This window comes from Vicia villosa, unplaced genomic scaffold (assembly GCF_029867415.1).
Source record: "Vicia villosa cultivar HV-30 ecotype Madison, WI unplaced genomic scaffold, Vvil1.0 ctg.002471F_1_1, whole genome shotgun sequence".
In the NCBI taxonomy this organism is placed as follows: Eukaryota; Viridiplantae; Streptophyta; class Magnoliopsida; order Fabales; family Fabaceae; genus Vicia; species Vicia villosa.
In genome coordinates, this window is record NW_026705937.1 from 22126 (window position 1) to 47660 (window position 25535).

The 25535-nt window shown below is 32.6% G+C and overlaps 1 pseudogene; it reads left to right on the forward strand.

Moving 5' to 3' along the window:
• Positions 1-15868: 15868 nt before the first annotated feature.
• LOC131638894 (uncharacterized) lies at positions 15869-19223 on the forward strand (annotated as a pseudogene).
• The last annotated feature ends 6312 nt before the right edge of the window (positions 19224-25535 follow it).

Here is a 25535-nt window from a genome sequence, read left to right on the forward strand (position 1 = left end):
GTTTGTTTGTATATTTACTTGAATCTTATGTATATTTACCGATTATAATGTTATATTTAACTTGCTTTACATATCTGTGTTGATGTTATCCTGGATTTTTGCTCTATGCTGGGGATTTAGGTTGCTTTAGAGATAAACTGCTTGAATCTTTATCTAGGATGATAATCTGTTGGTTCTGAACTCTAGAGATAGATTTAGAGCTAGCATTCACTGTTTGTATCTGTTCTTAATGCTTTCGTGTTTGAGCGGCGCGCGAGAGATCGCCGACGCGAGAATACGGATGTTCTCGCGACTTCGCGTTAGAGATAACCTTAGTTGTGAGATGATCTCGTTTGTGCTCCAGAGATGGACGCTTATGTGAGAGATACGTGATGACATAGATGAGTATCGTAGGTTGAGTATAACGGGTTGGTAAGTGTATGTTTGTGAAGAGTGAATATATTTACATTCCTGATAAGTTATTTCTCTTCTAAGAATGTGTTTATTCTTTTACTGTCTATATCTTTGTTTACTTTTTGCTCATTCAATCCCGAGCTCGAAACAATAGAAACTATTGAATGGCATCTCTCCATCTCTGTGGACGATAATTCCTGGATCAATATTTCCAAATCTTTTTTGTTGCTTGCCCTATACTGCATTCAACACTAACCTATGAAGATTTTAACACCAGGTTAATCTTCAACCTATCTTGGTCTTAACCAGGATAACCAAGAACCAATTAAGATTTTAACAAAGGCTCATTTTCAACCTAGGAAATAATGGTTGACCTTCAACTAATGATGTTTCTACTAGATTTTTTTAATGGAGGAATGACTTGGTGAATTTGTTGTCCAGTTGGTGATTGATTGGTATTATGTGAGTCAATAGGTAAAGGTGGCTTATGAGGAATATTAGGTGTGGTAGTGACAGGAAAGGTGATAGAATTTGTACGAATGGTATGGAATATGTCAAGCCATCTAAGCAAGTGGGGTTAGGCATTTTTTGATTAGTGGCTTGGGGTGTATCTTATTTGTAAGAAACATCACATCTCTTGAAATGAAGAGTTCCTTGCAGTGTAAGTCAAATAAAATGTGACCCTTAACACCAGCCTTATAACTTAAATGAATCCATTTTCTTGATCTAGGACCTAGCTTCTTCCAATTAAACTTAAGAGTGGAAGCAAAACACAGATATCCAAACACCTTTAATGTGGATATGTCACATAGCTTATTGTGTAGAATTTAATGACGTAATTTGTGCTTTAAAAATATGTAGGTAACCTATTGATAATATGAACAACATGATTGATAGCATGTGCCCAAAAAATATGAGGTAGATGAGCTTGGTATAGAATGGCTCTAGTTATACCAATAATGTGTTGGTGCTTCCTCTCAACAATGCCATTTTATTGAGAAGTGCCAACACAAGATGTTTGGTGAATTATGCCTGACTTGCTATAGAAATTTTTGAGCATGAATTTATTACCATTATCAGATCTAATGCATTTGATTTTGGTGTTAAATTGGGTAATTACCATAGACATAAATGACTCAATAAGAGATGATTTTTCAGACTTCAATCTCATAAGAAAAATCTATCTAAATCTACTTTTGTCATCCACTACAGTAAAAAAAATATATGTATCCCATCATAGATGGTGTAAATAATGGGCCCCAAATGTCCATGTGAACTAGATAAAAAAAATTATTGGAAATGTGAGAACTATTATGAAAAGGCAACCTCTCTTTTTATGGCATAAAAACAGATATCACAAGGAATAGATTGATTAACAATTTTGACAAAAAGGAGAACTTTCATTGATTTCAAGTAATTTTACATTTGAGGTATAGTCAAATCTTAAATGCCAAAGATTATAATCATTTGAGGTATCAAATGTGTGTGTGGGAGGTTGTATGGCATTAATAAGGTGAGTGGAATGTGTATGATTCAATGTAACAGAAAGAGATGTTAGGAGATACAATCCATCATTCAATTTAGTTGTGTCAATCATCCTCTTGGAGAAAATATCTTATATCATACAATCAACATCATTAAAAATTAATTGGCAATTGAGTGTTTTGGTCAGCTTTGGGACATAAATGAGTTTAAAGGCAAAGTTAGGAATGTACAACACATCTGCGATGTAGAATGAATGATAAAAAATGACGGTTCCTGCAAAACATGTGGTTACTAAAGCACCATTGGGAAATTTGATGATTATAGGTCTACTTCTCCTCAAGAATTGAAAATATTTTTTGTTGTAACATACATGATATGTTGCACCAGTATCTAAAATAAAGGTGTTAGAACTAGTCATAGAAGGAATGATACTGATGATACTCGTGGCTACATCTGGTTTGAAGGTGATATGTTAATACTATGAGTTTGCAATTGTGATGATCCTTGAAAAAGTGCTAGCAATGCCTTGTGTTGATCTGGTGGGAAAGTCAAAGACCCAAAATCTTGTCCATTTGCTTCATTCAATTCAGCCTAAGATTCATCTGCCTTGTCTTCTACAATTGTGCAATTGTTGATTTCACTATCTGGCTGCCAATGAGGGGGATAGCCATGCTTTTTGAAGCAAGAATCAACTGTGTGGTTAGTCATGCCACAATGAGTACAAACTCTTGTACTTCTCCCTCTAACATCGTGAAACCTGCCACCTCTAGTACCTCTACCACGAGAATTTTGACCTTTATGTTGTGGTTGATATGACTTATTCTGATTTGGAAAAACCAGAACTTTTGATTCATCAAGGGGCGTGGCAGCTTTCCTTTCTTGTTGAACAAGTAAGACTAAACTTTACAAATGCTTGAAAAGGGATCCATAAGCATGATATGTGATCTAACAGCTGACTATTGATAATTAAATCCCTTTAGAAACCTGATAACCTGGTCTCCATCTTGATATGAACAAATCTTGGATATGGCTTAACATGTGATATCACAGTTACAAGTAGGAATTGGACGAAAATTATCCAATTCTTGCCATAATTTCTTGAATTTGGTGTAATAAGAAGAAATAGAGGAATCACCTTGCTTGGAGGTACAAATTTCCTCTTGAATATTTGAAATTATGAAAAAAGTCACCTGGTTAAAAACGATCCTTCAAATCACGCCACATCTCAGCTGCGCTATCCATCCACATGATGCTTTGAGCTATATCCGATTCCACTGAATTATCGATCCATGACATAATCATGGTATTAGATCAAAGGCCAATGATACCATATTAAGACTCAAGCTAAGCATGAATTATCCATGAAAGAAGAAGAAAAAAGATGGAAAAGAAAATTTCTATTACTCCCAAAAACTAACTATTACAAAGAGAGAATTGTTTCTTATATAAAAAATAAACTAGCTAGAGCTTAGAATAACTGAATGCTAACCGTGAAAACAAATTCAGTTAAAGTTAGTTATCAAAGCTTATAAAGCTTAACTACTCTTCTCCCCATTTACATTCAAGAGATAGAACATATATAGAGATAAAATCCTAGCTAGCTTAGATCATATTTATGGTCTTTTATATGTCCATGATTTTATGATATTATTTTAGTATTGATATATAGATTACGATATTATAACCATTTCTATATTGTTTACATTGTTTGTGCGGAGTAAATTTTATGTTCCATGAAACTATGTCATTAGCCACATTGCTTGCTTAGATATGTAGTTTATTCATTATTATTCCTAGGTGCTATGTATTTAACGCCTCACATGATTTGTCCATATTTCGATACCAAACAATATAAAATCTCAATCATTAACCAAATCTAAACCATTCCACCGATCTAACCTGCCCATATAATACCTCATTTGTTCACACAATTATATGTCTTTTTTTGCCACGATCGATATTCGATATTCGATATTCTCTGCTGTTGCTAAAAACGACTTAACCCGACAGACAACTTTTAATATACTCCTACCACGTGGGAGCTTCCCACTAACATATCAGGGGACATTACAGACTCATTGTTCGTTATTTGGATTGTTTATAGAATCAATAATTCATTTATGTTAAAAGAAATTGAATGTGATGTCTTCTTGTTCAATGTTCAGTTCTTTTATAATTAACAATTGCTATCAACGTGAAAGCATTCATGGTGTATGATTTAGCACCACTTTGGTCGTCACATGAACAAATAGTAACTTAATAGTTTTTTATTCGGTTTTGGCACTTCTTATGCTTTTTCTGTTTTAGGAAACTATAATTTTTTTTTTTATAATTTTGTTGAACGTTATTTATTTGATCCTTTCGAATATATATATTTTAATTTAATACTGGACTTTATAAAATGTTGGAAAAGAAAAGTTTAAATTAAAAGGAATAGTTGGTTTGAAGTTCGTAAAGAATAAGAATGTGTATGACCTAGTGTGTTTGAATGTGAATTGAAAAAAATTATGTAAAGTTTCATATTAGAGCAATACCACATTTAGCACTACTTATATAATGTAGGTTGATTTCTTAGTGTGCCAAAGATATATACAATTGTGTGATAGAAGAATGCACTAAAATACACCATTTAACGGGCGGCGAACTCAATTCCGGCTTAGACTTGGTAATTCATTATTTTTTGGAAACTGTAATGAAGATATTATAATTATAACTTATAGTTTATATAAAAATAGAAGGTTGTAAACCAAAAAAAAAAAATAAAAAAATAAAAGGATAAAAAAAGAAAATTTCTTTACCCACCTCCCTATGGGGTGACCCCAGCGAAATCCCCAATTGTCCCTGCTTCGGAGATGCATTTCCGAAGTTTTTTACTTCGGAAATGCATCTCCGAAAACACCAAAAAAGTGGTGTTTTCGGAGATTCATTTCCGAAGTAAAAAAAAATTCAAAACCGTGAATATTTCGGAAGTTCATTTCCGAAAATATTCCTGCATATACAATTTTCCCTCCACTATTTCATCATTTTTTCTCCAAAACTTCTCCAAACCCTCTCCAAAACTCAATCAATCTCCATCCATTTTTCGTCTCAAAATCAAGTTTCAAACCGTTGATCACGTTAAAGGGAGCATAGAAAGCTACAATTTGAGGTAAACATCTCTCATTTCATCCCCTATTTCACTACATTGATTCAACAAATTTATGCTGAAACCTGCGATGGTTCGGAAGTTCATTTCCGAAATATATTACCTAACAAATTTCGGAAATGAACTTCCGAAATATGCCCTGGTAGTTAAAAAAACAGTTTTGGCCAATTTTTCTAATTTTTGCATATGTTAGGTATGGTGCATCCGGACAACATTGTGCAAGACGATGACGTAGTAGTTCCGGAAGTTGTCAACGTTAATAACGATCCGGTTATCGACGTTAAATCTATGATCAATGCGGTTGATGTACGACAAGAATTTACAAATGATCGGAGCTTCGGTAGTCGTGAACAATTGCTTGATTGGGTTCGGAACGAAGCTAGTAAACTTGGATTTGGAATTGTTATTTTAAGGTCCGACAATGGAGATAGTAGGCGGAAAGCTTTCGTTGTTTTGAATTGTGAACGGGGTGGGAGTTATGCACAATCAAACCGGGTGCTAAAACACGAAGACACGGGATCGAGAAAGTGCGGGTGTCCGTTTAAGTTGCGTGCTACTCCGAGGGTTGATGATTTGTGGCGTTTAAACGTCATTTGTGGAGTTCATAATCATGCCTTGGATGCCAAGTTACACGGGCATCCAATTGCGTGTCGTTTGTCCCGCGAAGAGAAGAATGTGATTTCAGATTTATCGATAGTTAAAGTGGCGCCTCGCAACATACTTGCGATTTGAAACGGAAAAAACCGGATAGCGTTTCAAATATCAAGCAAGTTTACAATGAACGACACAATCTCAAAGTCTTGAAATTGGGCCCTCGGCCGGAAATGCAACAACTTTTGAAACTATTAGGCGATAACCAATATGTGTCAAGCTTCCGAACGTCCGAGGACAAAGTTACTGTGCGTGACATTTTTTGGACTCATCCCGAAAGTATCAAATTGTTCAACACATTTCCAACCATTCTTGTGATGGATTCGACGTACAAGACCAACAAGTATAGGCTTCCTCTTCTAGAGATTGTCGGTGTGACCTCGACGGACAAGACTTATTCGGTCGTGTTTGCTTTTTTGGAGTGTGAAAAAGAAGAAAACTTTACATGGGCTTTGGGAATATGCAAGTCTTTGTTAGTTGATCAAAAGGTTATGCCAAACGTCATTGTCACCGACCGGGACAATGCTTTGATGAATGCGGTCGATACCGTCTTCCCGACATCTACCGCGTTACTTTGTCGGTATCACATAACTTGCAACGTGAGAAGTAAGTTGAAACCCGCGGTTGGGACAAAAGATAGGATGAATGAAAACGGTAAAGTTATCAAAGCCGGTGTTGTGGTTGATAGGATAATGGCGGCATGGAGGGAAATTTTAGATGCATACTCCGAAGAGGTGTATACCGAGAAATTGGTACACTTTAGGTCTTTGTGTGATTCCATTAAGACTTTTTGTCATTACGTCGAATCCACCATTCTTGACAAAGTCAGGGAAAAAGTCGTGTGCGCTTGGACAAATCGAGTTAGACATCTTGGTTGCACCACGACTAACCGAGTTGAATCCGCACATGCGGTCTTCAAGAGGTGGTTGGGTGATAGCAAGGGAGATTTGTGTCGGGGATGGGACACCGTGAACCAAATGCTTGAAAATCAACACAATGAAATTCAAACATCGTTCGGTCGGAGCAAGACGGTTATGGAACACCGGTATAAGGGCCAGATTCTATTCTCCCAATTGATTTACAACATATCTCAATCGGGTTTGAATTTTTTGTTTCATGAAGCGAAGCGGTCGGAGACCACGGGGCCGAATAGTTCTTTATGTGGGTGCACCATTAGAAAGACATACGGCCTTCCATGTGCTTGTATACTTTCAAAAAAGAAGAAGTTGAATTCACCAATACGCATGGATGAGGTAGCCGACCATTGGAAGAAGCTTCGTTTTGATGATTTTGACCCGCCGAAAGAAAATGACTCCAAAATCACCATCTCCGACGAGTTGGAAGTGATAATGGAGAAGTTTGCTAAAGCGGATGACACAATGAAAATGCACATAAAAGAACAATTGCAAAAAATTGTATTTCCGGAGACCACCAATTTGAAACCGCCATCTCAATCGGTTAAAACGAAAGGTGCACCGAAAAAGTCCAAAATTACACAAGAAGACACATCAACAAAACGATCTCCTTCCTACTTTGAACATGTTGATGCATCATTCCCGGATTCACCGACACCGAAGTCTAAGTGTAGTGGTAACAAAGGAGCCCGTATTTCGAAGCCACCTCGCACACCACCGATCAAAAAATCATCCATTGTCTACATTGATGAGATGCCACTTTTTATGTACAAATATATCGATAACATCGTTGATGTTGAAGGCGACAGCAATTGTGGATATCGGGCCGTTGCGGGTTTGCTCGGTAAAGGGGAAAATAATCACACTTTAGTCCGACAAGAACTTATTGCGGAGTTGACTTCGTATTGGGACATCTACGGCCAACTATATGAAAATCAAGAAAAGTTTGCAAAAATTCATGATTCACTTGTTCCATCACTTACCGATATCGCTCCGGTTTCGAAGTGGATATCATTCCCCTATATGGGTCATCTAATAGCAAGTGCATATGATCGGGTGTGTGTCGATTTGACGAGGTTTGGACTAAGTGAGACTTTCTTTCCACTTCATAGTCGACCGCCATTGGACGCGTTGAGCCGCATCATATGCATCGGGTATCTACAATCGCGGCACTTCGTCCAAGTGTTTTTGAAACCGGGGTGTCCTATACCGGCTACTTCTTGTCAATGAACGACACATCGTTCAAATGAGGCGGAGACTTGGCTGGATCCTTTCGTTTCAAGAATGGCGGAGTTTGAAGAAATGATGAGCCAAGAGCGCGAGCAAAATAGAGAGCGGTCGAAGAACATACCTATTTTGGACTTAGGATCCACCGATTGGTTCGGTGAATTTTAGTTTGTTCCGGATCGTTTTTTGTTTGTAATGACCATTTTTGTATGTATTGTTGTTTATCATGTAAAATCAGACCGATTCAATACATATATAATATAAGTATGTTTTATGTCATCATTGTCTAATTTATGTCTATTTTGAATTCCTTTTGTATTTTTTACACAAAACACTAAGCAATCAAAAAAATGCAAAATTTACATCTGTTTCTGCATAATTCGGGAATGAACTTCCGAAATATACTAGTCTGCCTCCAATTTTCGGAAGTTCATTTCCAAAAAGACCACTGAGCAGGATAAGGTTTGTTGGGCCATCATTGCTCCAATAAGTCTATAAATACAACACACTCTTCTTCATCCTCTTCAAACCAGAAAACACAAATGACACAAACCTACCCCCACCTAGCATTCGTCTACTTCACCACCGGCTACCCGATGTCGTTCCAATCTCGCTTCTCGCGCGACACGCCGTTTGCGGAGTTGATAACGTCGCTCAACACGCTATTGCAATATCCGAAAAATCGAAAGGTTGTCAAGCTCGAGTACCGCTCGCCATCGCTTAACGACAAGGGAAACATTGAGTTCACACCTTTTGAGATCAAGAACGACAAAGATTTAGCGGTTTTGTGGACAACGTTCGACCGATTTTCTTCGAAGGGTCCGATCGAGTTGGACGCGAAACTTCAAAGATCGGGGGCCGACGTTATCAAAATGTTGACTCATCCTCACCTACCCGTGTTTAACAATATGTAACTTTAATCTTATGTAATGTGATCGATGTAATCTTCATCCGATTAAATAAAGCGAATCGTTCTTGTTTGTTATTTTTCTTCTGTCCAGACCTTATTTCGGAAGTACATTTCCGAATTCCTCCAAGGGGGGTGAATTCGGAGATGAACTTCCGAATACACCAATTTTCTGAAAAACAACTTTATTTCGGAGATGCATCTCCGAAATCAATGTTTTCATTAAAAAAACACCTTTTCGGAGATACATTTCCGAAAACACCTTTTTTTCAATAAAAGTACGTTTTCGGAAATGAACTTCCGAAACAAGGGGTATTTTGGTAAATTCATCAGAGGTGACCAAGAAGGTTAGGAGGTGTGTAAAGAAATTTCCTAAAAAAATTACTCTTATACTCCTTTTCGATGACAAAACTCTTCAATATTATTGTCATTAATATAAGAGATACAACATTGTTATTCATAAGTCTTTGAACTCTCTGTAAGAGATCTGCTGCTTCTGGTGTTAGGAAACCAAAAGTATGAAAAGTAAATGATATAAAAATATGTTGATTGTTGGAACACGCTTTCTCATGTTTGACCGTTTTATTTGAAGCAGCTTCGAGAGCTACCTGTCCCTTAATAAAACTATCAGTGATCCGTCCAAGCAGTGGAGAAACTCCAGTCTAGTCCACACAAACATGTTTCCCTTCTACTCAACCTCACGTGGGTTAGTCAAAAAATTCACAAACGCCTTTTTCTTCACATATACTCGGCCTGTCGAAATATATCAACTAGAATATCTCTAACAAAGTCATGTCGGTATTTGAAGTCTAAGAACTCCCTACAATGAATTGCATGTTCTGCAAATGTATCCAAACACGTTTACGACAAACATGACAAACCTCATCAATAGAAAATAAAGGAATCATAAGACAATATTTTAGGATATTACGGTACTCCACCGGTAACATATGTTGGTCTAACCCATCAATAGGAATAGAAAGAAGAAAGTCTCGAGCATTTGCGGCTTGTAAATAACAAAAACTTTCTTTAGTCTTGTGGTCATGTCAAACTTTTTATTCGTGTCCTTAATAGTTTTACTAATTGAAAATATTAATTAATTTTTTATTTGTTGTTCTTAAATTGCCTCACATTTCCTTGCTTCTTGGATGACCAAGGCTTCTCAATACTCGGGAAGAATTAGTCAGCACCACTCCGCTCACCCTTCTTTCTTTTCCATTTAGTTTTAGATTTTCTCTATAGAAGAGACGTTCATAACTCATATTTTCCACTTTCAAGATTTCCATATTAAATTGAAATTTTTTCTATCTTAAAAACTCTGTTTTTTCTTTATTTTTCTTTTATTTTTCAATTTTTGAGTGGTTGTTTTACACCATATTTGACTGATATTCACCCTATACAACAATTGATATTTATACTATACTATTTAATTAGTTTTTATGTCTTCAAAAAATGTATTTTTAGATCGATTATATACTGTATAATAGAACGATAAAATTTTGTAAGCTGTCATGGTTGATAGTCTCCTTTGTATAATTTAAGCAGTACCATAAAACTTTTGCATGAGAGGGACCTAATTAGCCACTCAATTCATTAATTTTTTCAATAACATTTTTTTCAGAAAAAAACATAAATGTTGGTAACACGATGACGTGTCTGAAAGGAATAATATTGGTAATCAAAATAGTTTATGATTTTGTAGCATGAGTTCAATTTGATTAAATACGAACATCTCAACTAATAGTCTTTCACTGCGTAAAATGTTTCTCAAATTCATGATTTTGAGAATGAGCCCATTATTAAATGATGTTGTGAATTGAAATTAACGTGTTCATTAAGTATATTGTTATCTTTCCTAGTCACTACGAGAAAAGTTGAAAGCAAATATGGGCAAGAAATTGAAAGTTTTCAATTGGAAACATTCATCACAAGGTCAGTCAACAGAAGGCATTAAAGCTGCTACCCCATTTCATTTTCAAGAAAAATTATTGGTCATTTTAATTGTATGCATAGGGACATGAAAACTAGGAGCGTAAACAATAGGCCATTTCTCGGTCAACAATTTATAAAAACGACAAAGAAATTTCTCAATCAATCATCAACCAATAATTGATGGACGGCAAAGACTTTTAATTATTTGAAATTTCATTATGGAATTTTCCTCAATTGCATTTACTTTCGGTTTTGAGTTGCACTCATGAACTGGCATCATCTAACATGTATAGTTTGATGGAAAATCTTGGCAGATTTTTGGGAGAAACATTCTTGTGTCTTGAGACAACTTATTGGAATTGACTTGTATTTAATTGTGTATGAGACATATGGTTATACTTGTATAATGGAATTAGAGGTAAGAATAAGTTTAAGTTTGGTGTGAAGCCTACTGTTGGCTAGGATTTTCTATTTCTTAAAATTCCAAGCCAAAGGATAGAAGCCAAAAATGGGCGTCGCAAGTAGAAGAACAAGGTCGAACCTCATTCAATCGATTGAAATGTAAAGGTTAACAAAGGTCTATTGGGCTTGAGAAACAAAAGCCCAAAACAAGGAGTGAGAGCCCATAGATTTGAAAGAAGCGGTTAAGAGGGTTTTTTGGAGGAAAAGACCAGATGAAGAATGTGGAGTTATAAGTTGGAAGTTACGCGAGAAAACGTGGGATCAATAACCTCCATGGAGTAGTTAGTTTTACGCATTATAAATAAAGTGTTTTGTGCATAGTTTTAGGGGTTCACAATTTACAAACGCCTATACGCTACACACTCAGAGTACCCAAGCTAAAGAGTGAAATGAGTCAAGCAAGGGCTATGTATGTTTGAACCATCTACTTTTCTGCAAACTTTAAATGTTATGTCATTTACTTTAAGTTCTTGTCGTTTTCGTTCTTTGTTTTTGTTGGTTTGATTTTCGCAAAAGCATTTCCTTGCAAAACTTCCATTTCAACGATCAGGTGTGTCGAACGCCCGCCTTTATCTTTGTTGGTTTGATTTTCACCAAGAGCCTTGGTGAAGACGTATCTATCAAACTCCCAAACATGTCGACGCCGTGTCGACGCTATCCTAGATTTGAAGGACTTTCCACCAAAAAACCCTTGAAACACAAAAAAACACTGTTCCAAGATTCTCTGGTCGATCTCGCAAGTAACTTTTAATAAGAGACTAGCGAAGTTTACCAAATCCAAGATTAAACACCTATATGTTATATGTATAATTTAAAGTTTTAAAAAATTATCTCAAATGAATAGGTTAAAGCTGATTTATTGTTGATATTGGAGGTTGTCAATATTCTAGCCATGAAAAACAAGAATAAAAGATTAGTCGTTTGAATTTTAAAGGAGATGCGGTCAAAGAAACATTAAGAGTAGTTAAAATGATTATTAGTGTTGAGATATAAGATATAATCCAGTTGAGTAATTTAAGTCCAAGTTTAATTAGGGTTTATTAACTTAAGGTATAAGTTAATTATATAAAAATAAATATAATGTGTAATTTAGTTTGTACAATTCAATTCAATAATATTAATTCTGATTATTTTATTCTCTCTTTTTCTTCTCACTAAAAATGTCTCACACACTAACCGTTAGTACTAGGGTTGTGCATCGGTTCGGGCCAGTTCGGATTTGGGCCCATACACTGCATCCGAACTAACCCTCAGGTGACATGAAGAGACCCTATTCCCGATCGATTTTTTGTTTGGTTTTTTCGGTTCGGTTATCATTGACGGTTTTTTTGGATTATACAAGTAATTGGACCGGTTTAATTTTTAAGCCCAAATACATATATACAAGTAAAAAAATTTGTTTCTTAATGATTAGGCCAATTATTAGAACGGTTCAAAAATTAATCCCAGACTATTGAATATGACCATTAAATTTGCGGCGGTTTTCAACCACCACAATTTACAAAAAATTTAAATTGAAGTGTTGTCGCCGCATGGAGTGGCGGCTTGGTCTCTTTTTTAGGTGTAGTCACCGTCTTGGATGGCGAAAATGTGTAAAATTAGTGAAAAAATATCATTTTTATAATTAATTTGAAACATTAGTTATTTACGTAATGTTTTTGAAAAACTAAATTATTTTTAAAAAAATCAAAATAAGTAACTCAATTTTAATAATAATAATACAATATCATTCATATTAATCGTAGTTTAACTTCGACATTTCACTTTACATGTAGATTCATTTACCCAATAGACATTTACTCTTTAGTTTCTTGTTATACAATCTTTCTTGAATCATTATCTTTAAAATTTAAACTTCAAAGATGGCAACTTAGAGTCCAAAAGAATTAAATTAGAGTCTTAATTTGATTATTAAATTAATTTGTCAAGATTGAAAATTTTCACTAACAATAAATCGACACGCTAAGTGAGGGTCAAGAACTAATAATTTTATGCAATCAAGGCACATAAATATGGCTTGCAAACTCACTCATTCATGGGGGAAAATAGACTCTTAATGGGTGTTCTATTCAAATGAATCATAGTCATCCTTGAAACATAACAGAGATTATTGGGAACCAAAATAGTGATAACAAGATTCAACAAGTAAGAAAAACCCTCGGAGGAAAATATGTTGAAAAGGTTATATAAATATTTTGAATAAAAGGTTAATAATCTTGCTATGCAAATAAATCATACAGTGTATTTTCCCCCCCTAAATATGGCCCTACAATCCAAACTTCCTTGAAGGGCTAAGGACCCATTTGTTTTATTTTATTTTTTTAAAATAACTTTTTTAGTGGTTATTTTTTAAATATAAAAGTTTTAAAAAAAATTGATTTGAATAGTTATTCTTCAAATTTTATTTTAATTTTTTTTTATCATTTTATCAAATTTTTACAAATATCAAAATTTTAAAAAATTAGTCAATTTTGAAGCTATTTTAAATAACCTTTTAAAAAAGTAATTTTTAAATTTAAAAAAATTATTATTTTGACTAATATTTTGATCTTCAATAATATATATTTATATTATAAAATGTCAAAATTAATCTTTTAATTTATAAAAAATAAATTTAAATAAATATTGTAATATTTTAAAAAATGTTTTTATAGAATTCATTTTCAAAAATATAATTTTTTTTTTAAAGTTAAAACAAATTGGCCATAAAGTTCCCAAATTAACCAATTTTGCTAGTGAAGTAGTGTAATTCATTTTATTTTATGATAACGTTTTCATTCTGCTCAACAAAATTCGAGGCATAACTTTTGGACGCGTTAAGTTTTTTCTCTCAAAAATCTCAAATATTTTGTTGGGTCATAGTAAATAATTGAGGGATAAACTAATTTAGGATATATTTTTTAAATTTCAGTAACTGTAATTTATGTTTTTATTTCATTAAAACAAACGTGTTTCTGTTTATTTTATTTTTTATTAAAATATAATTACTCTGTTCCTTTGGTTATTTCAATAACCGAGGGGTATAATATCCAATTTTAACTATAAAAAGGTCTGTTCACTTAATAGTACCCTAAATCAAACTTATATACAATTACGTCATACTCATAAACATCATTCTCTGGGATGAATTGCAAAATATAATGATAATTTTGTTCTATGTCTTTTTTCTAACACCAACCTTCAACAAAATATTTTTCTATTCCTGCAATTTATTTCACATAATGGTGTAGTTGTTGTTGTAGTATTGTTATTGGTGTTTTTGTTCTTGTTTCTACCTCTTGCCAATATTGAATGGTAAAAGAAAACATTGTTATATTTTAGCATAAACTAGTAACAAACCCGTGCATACACACATGTTCTGGTCTGGTACGCGCATTTGCTTACATAATATATTCATTTTAAATAGAAAATTAAAAAAGAAAAAAATGTAAATCAATAATAGTTTTCGTATGTAAAAATATTTAAATCAATAGTAAATTTTTTCCCGTATACTATTTTTCGATCATAAATATTTGGATCATAAATACCATCTTTCTTATCTGTATACAAATATTATTTATGTTTAGGTATCATTTACAAAAATAACTGGAGCAATAGTAAATTTTTTTATATCACTACTAAAAATTTCGTCTTTAGTGACCGAAATTTATTAAATATCGGTCACTATTCAATTTAGCGATTGAAAAAGAGACCAATTATTTCCGGTCGAGAAAACACTAGTCGCTACTCATTAGGGACCATTTTAGCGATTGATTTTTTTGCGACCGATTTTGAGACTGAAATTAGCTACGAAAATTAGTGATTGAAATATTGTTATTTTTTGTATATAATATTAAAAATCGGTCACCAATTTGATTTCTATTTTATATAGTTAATTAAAAAAATATTATATATACTCTTCTTTTTCTTTTTAAGATATAGAAAAATACATTAATATACTAACATATAAACATTAATTTTTTATTATGATATTACTTTGTAGCTCCAACCCAACTTTTCCAAATATACATAAATACATTAAAATCCATAATACATTGATAAGTAGGATATAAAATACAAATTATTTTATTATGATACACTTCAAAATTTCATCACAGGGCTTATGAAATATTTCACATTACACCTTATAGAATATCTTGCCAACGAAATTCCAAATCTATGCAATGAATGTGTTGCCAACCAAATCCAATTCTCAGCGATGAATGTCTTTCCAACCAAATCCAAAATCCTCTGTGATGTATGCGGTAATCTTTTTAGAACAAATCAAATATCAAACAACAGAAAATTCAGAAGGTATAAACATACATACCCAAAATTTCAGTGTAAATCTCAGTGTGATCCATCTTCGAAGTAATACCTCAAAATAGATTCTCTAATGTGTCCAACAAAAACCAAATTAAAAACAGAAAAATTACTGGATGATAAATATCATCTTTCATATCAGAGGCGGAGGTATGTATGGACAGGGGGGGCCACGGCCACCCCAAGTTTTTTTTAATTTTTTTTAATATATGTGAAAATACCAAATTACCCTTAATAAAATTAAATATTTACAACCTTGCCACTCAACCCTAAAACTCTCTTCTTCTCCCATTAACGTCATTTTTTTCCCTCTTTCTCACTTTTTTGGTTGAAAACATAAACTCTCCCTCTTTCTCAGAGGCGGAGGTATGTATGGACAGGGGGGGCCACGGCCACCCCAAGTTTTTTTAAATTTTTTTTAGTATATGTGAAAATACCAAATTACCCTTAATAAAATTAAATATTTACAACCTTGCCACTCAACCCTAAAACTCTCTTCTTCTCCCATTAACGTCATTTTTTTCCCTCTTTCTCACTTTTTTGGTTGAAAACATAAACTCTCCCTCTTTCTCTCTTTTTACTACTCTTTCCTTGCTTGTCTTACATTTGTTCTTTTTTCTCCAACTCTTGTGATTGAGGTTAGTTTCTTTACATTACTAACAAATTTATTTATAGTTGTTGCTTGTAGTTTTGATATTTACTTTTTAGATTCAGCTTGAGACAAACCCTTTTTCTGGATTCAAAGGAGAAAACTAATCACAATATGTTGAAATTTTTAAAACTTTCTCATTGTTTTGTTGAAAGCTTGTGAGTAATTTAAGTTTTAAAATAGTGTTAAGTCATCTAGTAGATAGCAGGGGCTGTTTTATTTGGTTGTGGGGTTGTTATATTGTTTATGAATTAAGGCCAAGAGTGATTTAATTGTTTATGAGTTAGGGTCTAGCGACTAGCAGGGGCTGTTATAATAATGGGTTAGGGGCTGTTTTACTTGACTATTTGGAAATTAACTTAGATATGAACTACTACTTATTTGAATAATGTTTTGAATAATGTTAACTATGGACTATTTGAAAATTAACTTAGATATGAACTACTACTTATTTATGATTTAATTGTTTATTTTAACTTAGTAGGGGCTGTTAGGATGATAAAAACCTTAAATTAAATTATAATATGGTTGTTGTTAGGATAATAAAAACCTTAAATTAAATTATAATATGATTGCTAATTTGATTACTAAGTGTAATGTTAACTTAGGAGAATAACTTAAGTTATAAGATGGTTGTTAAAGTGTATTTTTCTTTTGATTTTGTAGCACAAGATTAATGATGAAGAGTAGAAAAATTGATTCTTTTTTCAAGAGAAAAGAAAGAGATGAAGAAAATAATGCTTCTATATCACAACCTCAAAGAGTTTTAGAGAATCCAAGAATTGAAGAAAATGTGAATAGAGTTTATCCGGATCCGGATGACATTGTGAATTCTTTAGAACGTGATCCTGGAAAACGTCCTTCAATATGGGAATATCCACTAAACCAAATGGATGAAATACGAAGAGCTTATTTGAAATGGGGTCCATATCAAATTCAGTTAGAGCAATATCCATTGTCTGGTAAAGAAGACCATAAAAGAAGATTTCAATACGCTTGGTTTAGCATTTTTCTTCATGGTTAGAATATTCACCTTCAGAAGATGCGGCTTATTGTTTACCATGCTATCTTTTTAGCAAAAGACCAAGTGGTTGTCCGGGTTCAGATGTCTTCATTTCTACAGGTTTTAGAAGTTGGAAGAAAGTTAGAAATGGAAAGAATTGTGCATTTCTTAAACACATAGGGATGGATCCTTGTTCACCACACAACAATGCTATGAAAGCTTGTCAAGACTTGTTGAATCAAGATGGGCACATTAGGAATATTGTTCAAGCTCAAAGTTCGATTGACATAAGAATCGACTACGTCTCAAGACTTCAATTGACTCAGTTCGTTGGTTAACTTTTCAAGCTTGTGCTTTTAGAGGTCATGATGAAAGTAAAGAATCATTAAACCAAGGTAATTTTCTTCAATTGATAAAACTCTTGGCATGTTACAATGATGAAGTTGCAAAAGTTGTGTTAGAAAATGCTCCATCTAATAGCAAGTATACTTCACATCATATTCAAAAAGAGATCTTGCATATTCTCTCAAGTAGGGTGAAAAAGCATATACGTGAAGAGATTGGTGATTCCAAATTTTGTATACTTGTAGATGAAGCTCGTGATGAATCTAAAAAAGAACAAATGTCTCTTGTTTTAAGATTTGTTGATAAAGATGGTTTTATACAAGAGAGGTTTTTTGGTCTTGCACGTGTTCATGACACTACATCTTTAACTCTTAAGCAAAAAGTATGTGATATACTTTCTCTACACAACCTTGATGTTTCTAACATTCGTGGTCAAGGATATGATGGTGCTAGCAATATGAGAGGAGAATGGAACGGTTTACAAGCATTATTTATGAAGGATTGTCCTTATGCATATTATGTTCATTGTTTTGCTCATCGATTGCAACTTGCCTTGGTTACTGCAGCAAGAGAAGTTAAACCAATTCATCAATTCTTTGATAAGATAACTCTTATTGTGAATGTTGTTTGTTCTTCTACAAAGCGCCATGATGAGTTACAAGCTTCTCAATTAGAGGAAATTGAACATTTGTTAGAGATTGGTGAGATTGTAACTGGTAGAGGTGAAAATCAAATTGGTACTTTGAGACGTGCTGGGGATACTCGTTGGGGATCACACTTCTCTTCTATTTCTAGCTTGATAAATATGTATGAAGCAACTTGTACTGTTTCTAAAAAATTTGCAAAGGAGGGATTAAATTATGCTTCACGTGGAGATGCTGATAGTGCTTACAATTACTTGAAGTCGTTCGATTTTATATTCATATTGCATCTGATGAAAGAGATCATGAGTGTCATAAATATGCTCTGTCAAGCCTTATAACAACAATCCCAGGATGTAGTTAATGCTATGCATTTGGTTTGTACAACAAAAACTCTTATTCAAGAATTGAGAGAAGATGGTTGGGATAAATTGTTTACTAGTGTGAAGTCTTTTTGTGAAAAGCATGATATTGAGATTCCTGATCTTGATGATGTTCATTCAACAACAAGATTTGGGCGTTCTCGTCTTGAAGAGAATCAGGTAACCATTGAGCATTATTTTAGAGTTGAAATATTTTTTACTGCCATTGACAAACAATTACAAGAGTTGAATAGCAGATTTAGTGAGCAAGCCATTGATTTGTTAACTCTAAGTTGTGCTTTATCTCCCAAGGATACCTATAAGGCTTTTAACTTTGATACTATCTGCACTCTAGTTGAAAAATATTATCCTATGGACTTTAATGAGCAAGAGAGAATTAATTTGCAATTTCAACTTCGGCATTTTATTATTGACACTCGTCAAGCATCAAGTTTGAAGAATTTATCAACTATTCAAGACTTGTGTTCCTCTTTGGTTGCAACTAGAAAGAATGAAATTTACTATTTGATTGATAGATTGCTCCGCCTTGTCATGACTCTTCCTGTATCTACGGCCACTACTGAAAGATCTTTTTCGGCAATGAAAATTATCAAGACAAGATTGAGAAGTAAAATGGAAGCTGATTTTTTAGGAGATAGCATGATGATTCACATTGAAAGAGAAATTGCTGCAAACATTGATTCTGAGACTATTATTGATGATTTCAACTTACTCAAAGACCGTAGAGCATTGTTATAAGGTATTTTTAAGTAGCACACTTTAAAATTTTCATGTTCAACTTTATGTTTACTACAACTTAAATATTTTATATACATTGTGGTATGAATATGTAATCTATAAATTATAATTTAAATTTGTGGCCACCCCAAACTTTATAGTCTGGCTCCGCCACTGTTTCATATATAAAAATATTTAGATCAATAATAGATTATTTTTCGTATATAAATATTATTTATGTTTAGGAGTGCCGACCATATACATGTGCAAACAGTGCTACAACATGGGGTCTCAATATTTAAATGGCATGTAAAAATCAATGCATCTTTAGCTAAATAATAATGAAAAGTTATATTGTTTTTATGTGTAATGATCTGGGCCCTTAGTAAAACGAAAAACTAGCGTACAAATACCCAAATTAATATTCTAATATTCAAGAAAATTTCTTATATTAATTGTACACATTTCTTTTTAATTTCAAAAGTATGTAATATTTATCATATACTCCTGGAGTATATATAATTTAAAAAGTATACATTTTATTTGGAAAAAGTGCAAACAATAAAACTATATAAATTTAAAACAAAAGTAATATACAATATAATTAGGGGTGTTAAACATATCCAAATAAATTTCAAAAGCTAATTTAAATTAAATTTTTTGAAATTGAATAGGATTGTAAGTAATTTTATTTATGAATAAGATGTGTTTTTTACTTCATAATCGATATAATCCGTGGTGTAAATATTTTTATAAAGCCCATTTTTTTATTCAGTTAGGGTCTCTGGATTGATTGGGTCAGTCCTGATATTTAGGTATCATTTACAAAAATATATGGATCAATAATAAATTTTCGTATATAAAATACATGGATCGAATATATTTTATCCCGTACACAAATATTATTTTTTGTAGACATCATTTATAAAATATTTAGATTGATAATAGAATTTGACTTTGACCCCGTAACAAATATTTGACACATAATTAGACTAATATCATATATTTTAGAAACTAATTTATTTGTGAATTAAAAAAAGAGAATAATAATCATGCACCGAAAGTGTATAATTATTTTACACATCCAAAAAGTAAATTTTGCACACAAAATACCTCTAAAATAGCAAAAATTTAGAACCTAAAGTATAATTTAGTTGCAAAAATACAATTTAGAACCAAAAGTACAATTTAGTTAAAAAAATACAATTTAGAATCAAAAGTACATTTAGTTGCAAAAGTGCAATTTTGAATCAAAAGTGCAATTTAGTTACAAAAAGTAAATTTTGGACACAAAACGTCCCTAAAATGATGAGGTGGCGGACAAAGACAAAAAGTTAAAAAAATATTTTTCAGAGCATCTAATTTTCTTATATTATAGTTTTCTAATATTGTCAGTCAAACAAATTCTATAATATATTGCTTTCTTCAATTGACAACATTGAGAAATTCATTCTTAATCATATTGCAATTTCAGTGTTTCATAAAACAAGATCTTGAAAAAATTGTTTAGAATATAGTTCTTTGTTTAATTATTGCAACACACAAAGAAAATGTTGAATGCTAAAAAATTGAAAAAGAAAACAATACATGTTATTTTTAATTTTTTTAATTCACTATTTTCTTGCAATATAAATAATTTGTTACCTCGGTCTTTTTAAAACCACAAGGAAAAATTCTCTATTTTATTTAATTTTTAATTAATAAAAACTTTTTACCTCGGTTATTACACTCCACCGAAGGTTAAAGTAAGCAATTCTATTGAGTTTCTTTCTACATCCATAAACAAATCTTTATTTTTCATTTATATAGGATCAACACTCTTTGCACTGCCACACATTAATCCACAAGTAAAACTAATGATCCGCTTGAAACCGTCAAGCAACCATTGAGAATACGAACGACACACACACATATGACATATCAAATGAGAATTTTATTATTATTAGAATTGAGAAATTTTAATAATAATAATAAGATTTATTTAATAATGTTTTCCATTTTAAAATATCCAATTAATTATCACGTGAACTAAATATTTATGTGATATATATTTAAACTTGAATCTATCTATTAATTTTTGTTTCTTAAAATCTAAAGCGAATTCAAGATGTTAATTTAAATTCTATATATATTACTAATTAATAGTTCTCAGTTCATATTATAACTAACTTTCTCATTTGATACGCCAAGTTGGAAAATCAGGTTGAAAGAATAATAAATTTTCATTTAAGACTTTTTGTCACCCTAGAGATGATTAAAAGTAATGGGTTCCAACACCATAGGTATATTGTTAAATTCACCCCCTACCCTAGTTCTTTTATTAAAATATTTCACCCCTAACCAAATGTTTACACATGAACAACTGATTTATTTACTTATTTTTTAGATAAGTTCTTATGGAAAAATATGAAAAGATAAGTACTAGTAGTAATAGTAGTTGAAGTTAAGGATACGAAATTATTTTTACTAAAGTCAACAGGAAGAATTCTTGTTTTTTTTAATACATTGCAATTTCTTTAGGCCCGCCAAAACTAATAACCAAATAACAACATAACTTGTGTGTGCTAAACTGTCTCTATACAATAAGATACTCATGGATGCAAGTTGGCATATCTAATGATCCTATCCTTATCCTCGACCTTGTCTGAATTTTATACATCATGTTGGCCTGCATATGTATTTGATGTGTATCTACAATTTTTATATGTTAATAAAAAGGATCAAGCGTGAAGACCGTTATATAATTATAATTATATTTGCCTTCTCTAACCAATTAATGTTCTTGTCTGCTTAATTAATTAATTTTATTTATTTATTAATTTTTGACAAAAACAAGATTAACCTCTTTTATTAATCAACAAAGTTTCAATACAAGAAGAAATAACATTAACAATACTACGCCTAAATCAAGAGTTAGCTGCCTTTACTAAGGAATAGGCAATCATATCCGTTTGGTGTTTAATAAACTTCACCTCAAAGTTGAGAAAAAATTAAGCATATGCTTAATAGAAGAAATAATACGACTAAATTCGGAGCAACCGACATGATTAGAATGAATAACTTTCGCCACCAGAATCACTTTCAAAAATTAAAGAATTATGGTTCATATCAATGTCACTTTGGATCGCCTCTTTCAGAGCTACAACTTCTGCCTCAATGATGGACAAAATGCCAACATCCCAAACTACACCTACAGTGAGAAATCTACCCATACTATCCCGCACACACCAACCTCTATTCGTTGTTCAAAGATGATTATTAAAATCCGCATCCACATTACACTTTACCCATCCTTCATTAGGTGGATTCCACTCTAGGATTATGAGACTCATTGTGCCCCCACTATCCTTACGAGTTGAATATCAATCTTACGAGTTGTAGCAGGCTTGGATGCATACTCTCGATATCTCCTCTCGATCATTGTTCCAAACCATATTATTTTGAAACTTCCAAATAGAATCAATTAAGCGTTATGTTGATCAATCTCCAATACGAGACATTTTTTGATACGGGACAAATTTAGCGTTATGTTAAGCAATCACCAAATAACTTATATAAAAGTCACCCTACAACGAGGCCGACCAATAATAATTTATGTGTTAAAAAACAAATTGTAAAAATGATATGTAAATCATTTTCCGTTATTTGTAACACATGTAAAATAACAAACAAAAACCAAGAATGAGATTAAGATGAAGAGGGAGGGGAAATGATTGAACAACTCTCACCAAATGGATCACCAAGTCAAAAAGAAATATAAAAGTAAATAAGAAATATAAAACAAATTTTTAAAGAAATTTAAAAAAGGAAAGTAAGATGCAAAAAAAAAAACAAAACATACATCTAAACATCAAATAAATCCAAACCAAATATAATCATAGGTCAAGGACCATCATAGGACCATCTCCAAAATTTTTCAGAATTTTATAACACTCAAAAATATTTTTAAACCAATTAAAACTCAAAGAAAATGGAAAAAAATATTAAAAATATCATATTATAAAAAAATATGGAAAAATAATCATCAAAGCAAAAATGATTTAAAATATTTTTGGTATTTTTTATAATTTTTGGAATTAAAATAAAGGAGATATGATTTTTTGAAGTTAAATGAAAATAAAGTAAAATAAGAAAAAGAAATAAAATTAGAAAAAACATGGCACGTTGGATCTAGGTACTCATTAAATGATATGGCACATCCAATGGATCTGGATGACGTTGAACACCATGAACCCTCACTCAAGCAACACACAAAGCGTAAAAATGAACAACCAATAAAAACATAACAATTGGCTCATGTTCATTGGCCAGATGATGACAACTCATCATCTTCAACATCGAGCCAGAAATTTTCAAAGGAATCTGCAGAGATTCGAAGATTCCACAAGAGGCAACCAAATCAAATGCTAGATGTATCATTGGATTCATCTCTCCTAGACAATCTCAACCACATCATCGCGAAAAATTTATTCATTCTACAACTCAGTTGATTTAAAAAAAACCAGGCAAGTTTAAATCTGAAAATCTCAATAAAAGATGCATTAAACAAAACCAAACCTTGAAATTAATTGTGCAGTGAGTTTTAGTGAATCAAGAGCTTCATGTTAGCCACAAATTTGAATTGACTTGATCGAGATTTCTACCTGTATGAAGTTCAACAAAAAACTTATGAAAACTGAATTGAGGAACTTCAATGGAGGCACGATTTGACTTGCAAATGATCTGGTTAGCTTCAATGAAGGTCAATGAAGCTAATTGAATGGAGAATTTAGTGAGTTTAGGTGAGGAATGAAGAAAATGAAAATTCAAGTTCAGAGTTCGTGTGGGATTTGAACATGATTGTTTTTGGCTCTTAAAAGCTTGGGAAATGAATGGAATATGATCCTCTATTTATAGATGACCTCATGGGGTGTCCATGCGTGTGAAATGATGAAGAATTCCTTGAATTCGTGTGAAGGTGCAAGCATGAGAAATGTTACTTGTAATTCCTTCAAAACGCAACTAAAACTTGAGTTTCAATGCACTAAACTTCTTCTGGAAGCTTGTTAAACATGTTTAAGAAAAAAATGCGTGCCACATTGGATTAATTTTGAGTAATTTGAAGAATGGCCAAGATGATCATGAGCTTACTTCAACTTCAAGGTACCAACTTTGAATTTATGGGGCAAGCAATGTAGGGACCTTTATGATGCAATCTTGGGCTCTTTGAAAATCTAAGGGATCAAGCTTTGTAATGTGCTTTGAATTTTTCCATTTGGATTCTCGAATCAAAAGTTATAGCTCCTCAAAGTGGAGAAAAAATATGCATAAAACACTTAGTCAGATTTAGAAACTTTGAAATTCTTGGGCAACTCACGTCAACATTAGGCCTCAAGCAATAAGCTCGTGCGTTTCTTGAATTTCCTTAAGCCAAATACTCTTCTAATTAAGATGAACACACTGGAAAAAGAATCATCTTCATAGGTGCCATGGATTAGGAGATATGATTTTGACAACTTGGGCAAAAACAAGGCATTTCCTCGAGGTCATTTCATCAAACACCTTGATGTATGTGACAAAAGTGTGTTTTAGAGCTTGAACTGGCCAAAACTCCCAACATAAAAGTTGTAGATAATGCAAAAATAGGCTTAGGGACAAAAATTATGCAAGATAAAGTTAAAAATTTCACCATTTGGCATTGAGGTTAGTTTTGCACACAAGATGTGCCTTAAACCCTTGGCATCCATCCATGACCTATAATGTTTTGCATCTTTTCATGATCTTCCACTCATATTTTGCTTTTGAACTTCAAAGATGGATTAAAATAGACTTACTCAATATTAATATGCAAAAATAATGGGCTCAAGATGATACAAATTGAGCAAGTTATGATCTTTTGAAGTGACACACAATTCCTTGATCTTTCAAAAAAGACCTATAATGTCTTTCCACTTTTGATGAATTTCTTCATACAATTTCCTCTTGATTTGTAAAGAGAAGTTGTTAATGATATCAAGGAGAGTAATTTTCAAAAATAATCACTAAAAAATGTTGAGAATTGAGGGAGTTATTCCCTTTTGATCATAGAATCAAGAACTTGTCAAATTAAGTCAAACTTCTTTAGTTAACTTTGAATCTTTTGAACATTTCTTGCATGATAAAGCATGGGGAGATACATAAGACGTTGAAATAATAATCTCTTGAAACACACTTAATTGTGAGGCTCATAGCTTGATGAAACTTGTTGAAGAAGGCATGTAAATAAACACATGAACCTTTGAAGTTTCTTGATGAATCAAGCCACATGATCTTGAGATGAACTTAACCAGGTGAAGTGGAGAGATGCTTAGAACATGAAACTTAATGATAAGGATATCTCTCTTGAATTTTAACCCATTTA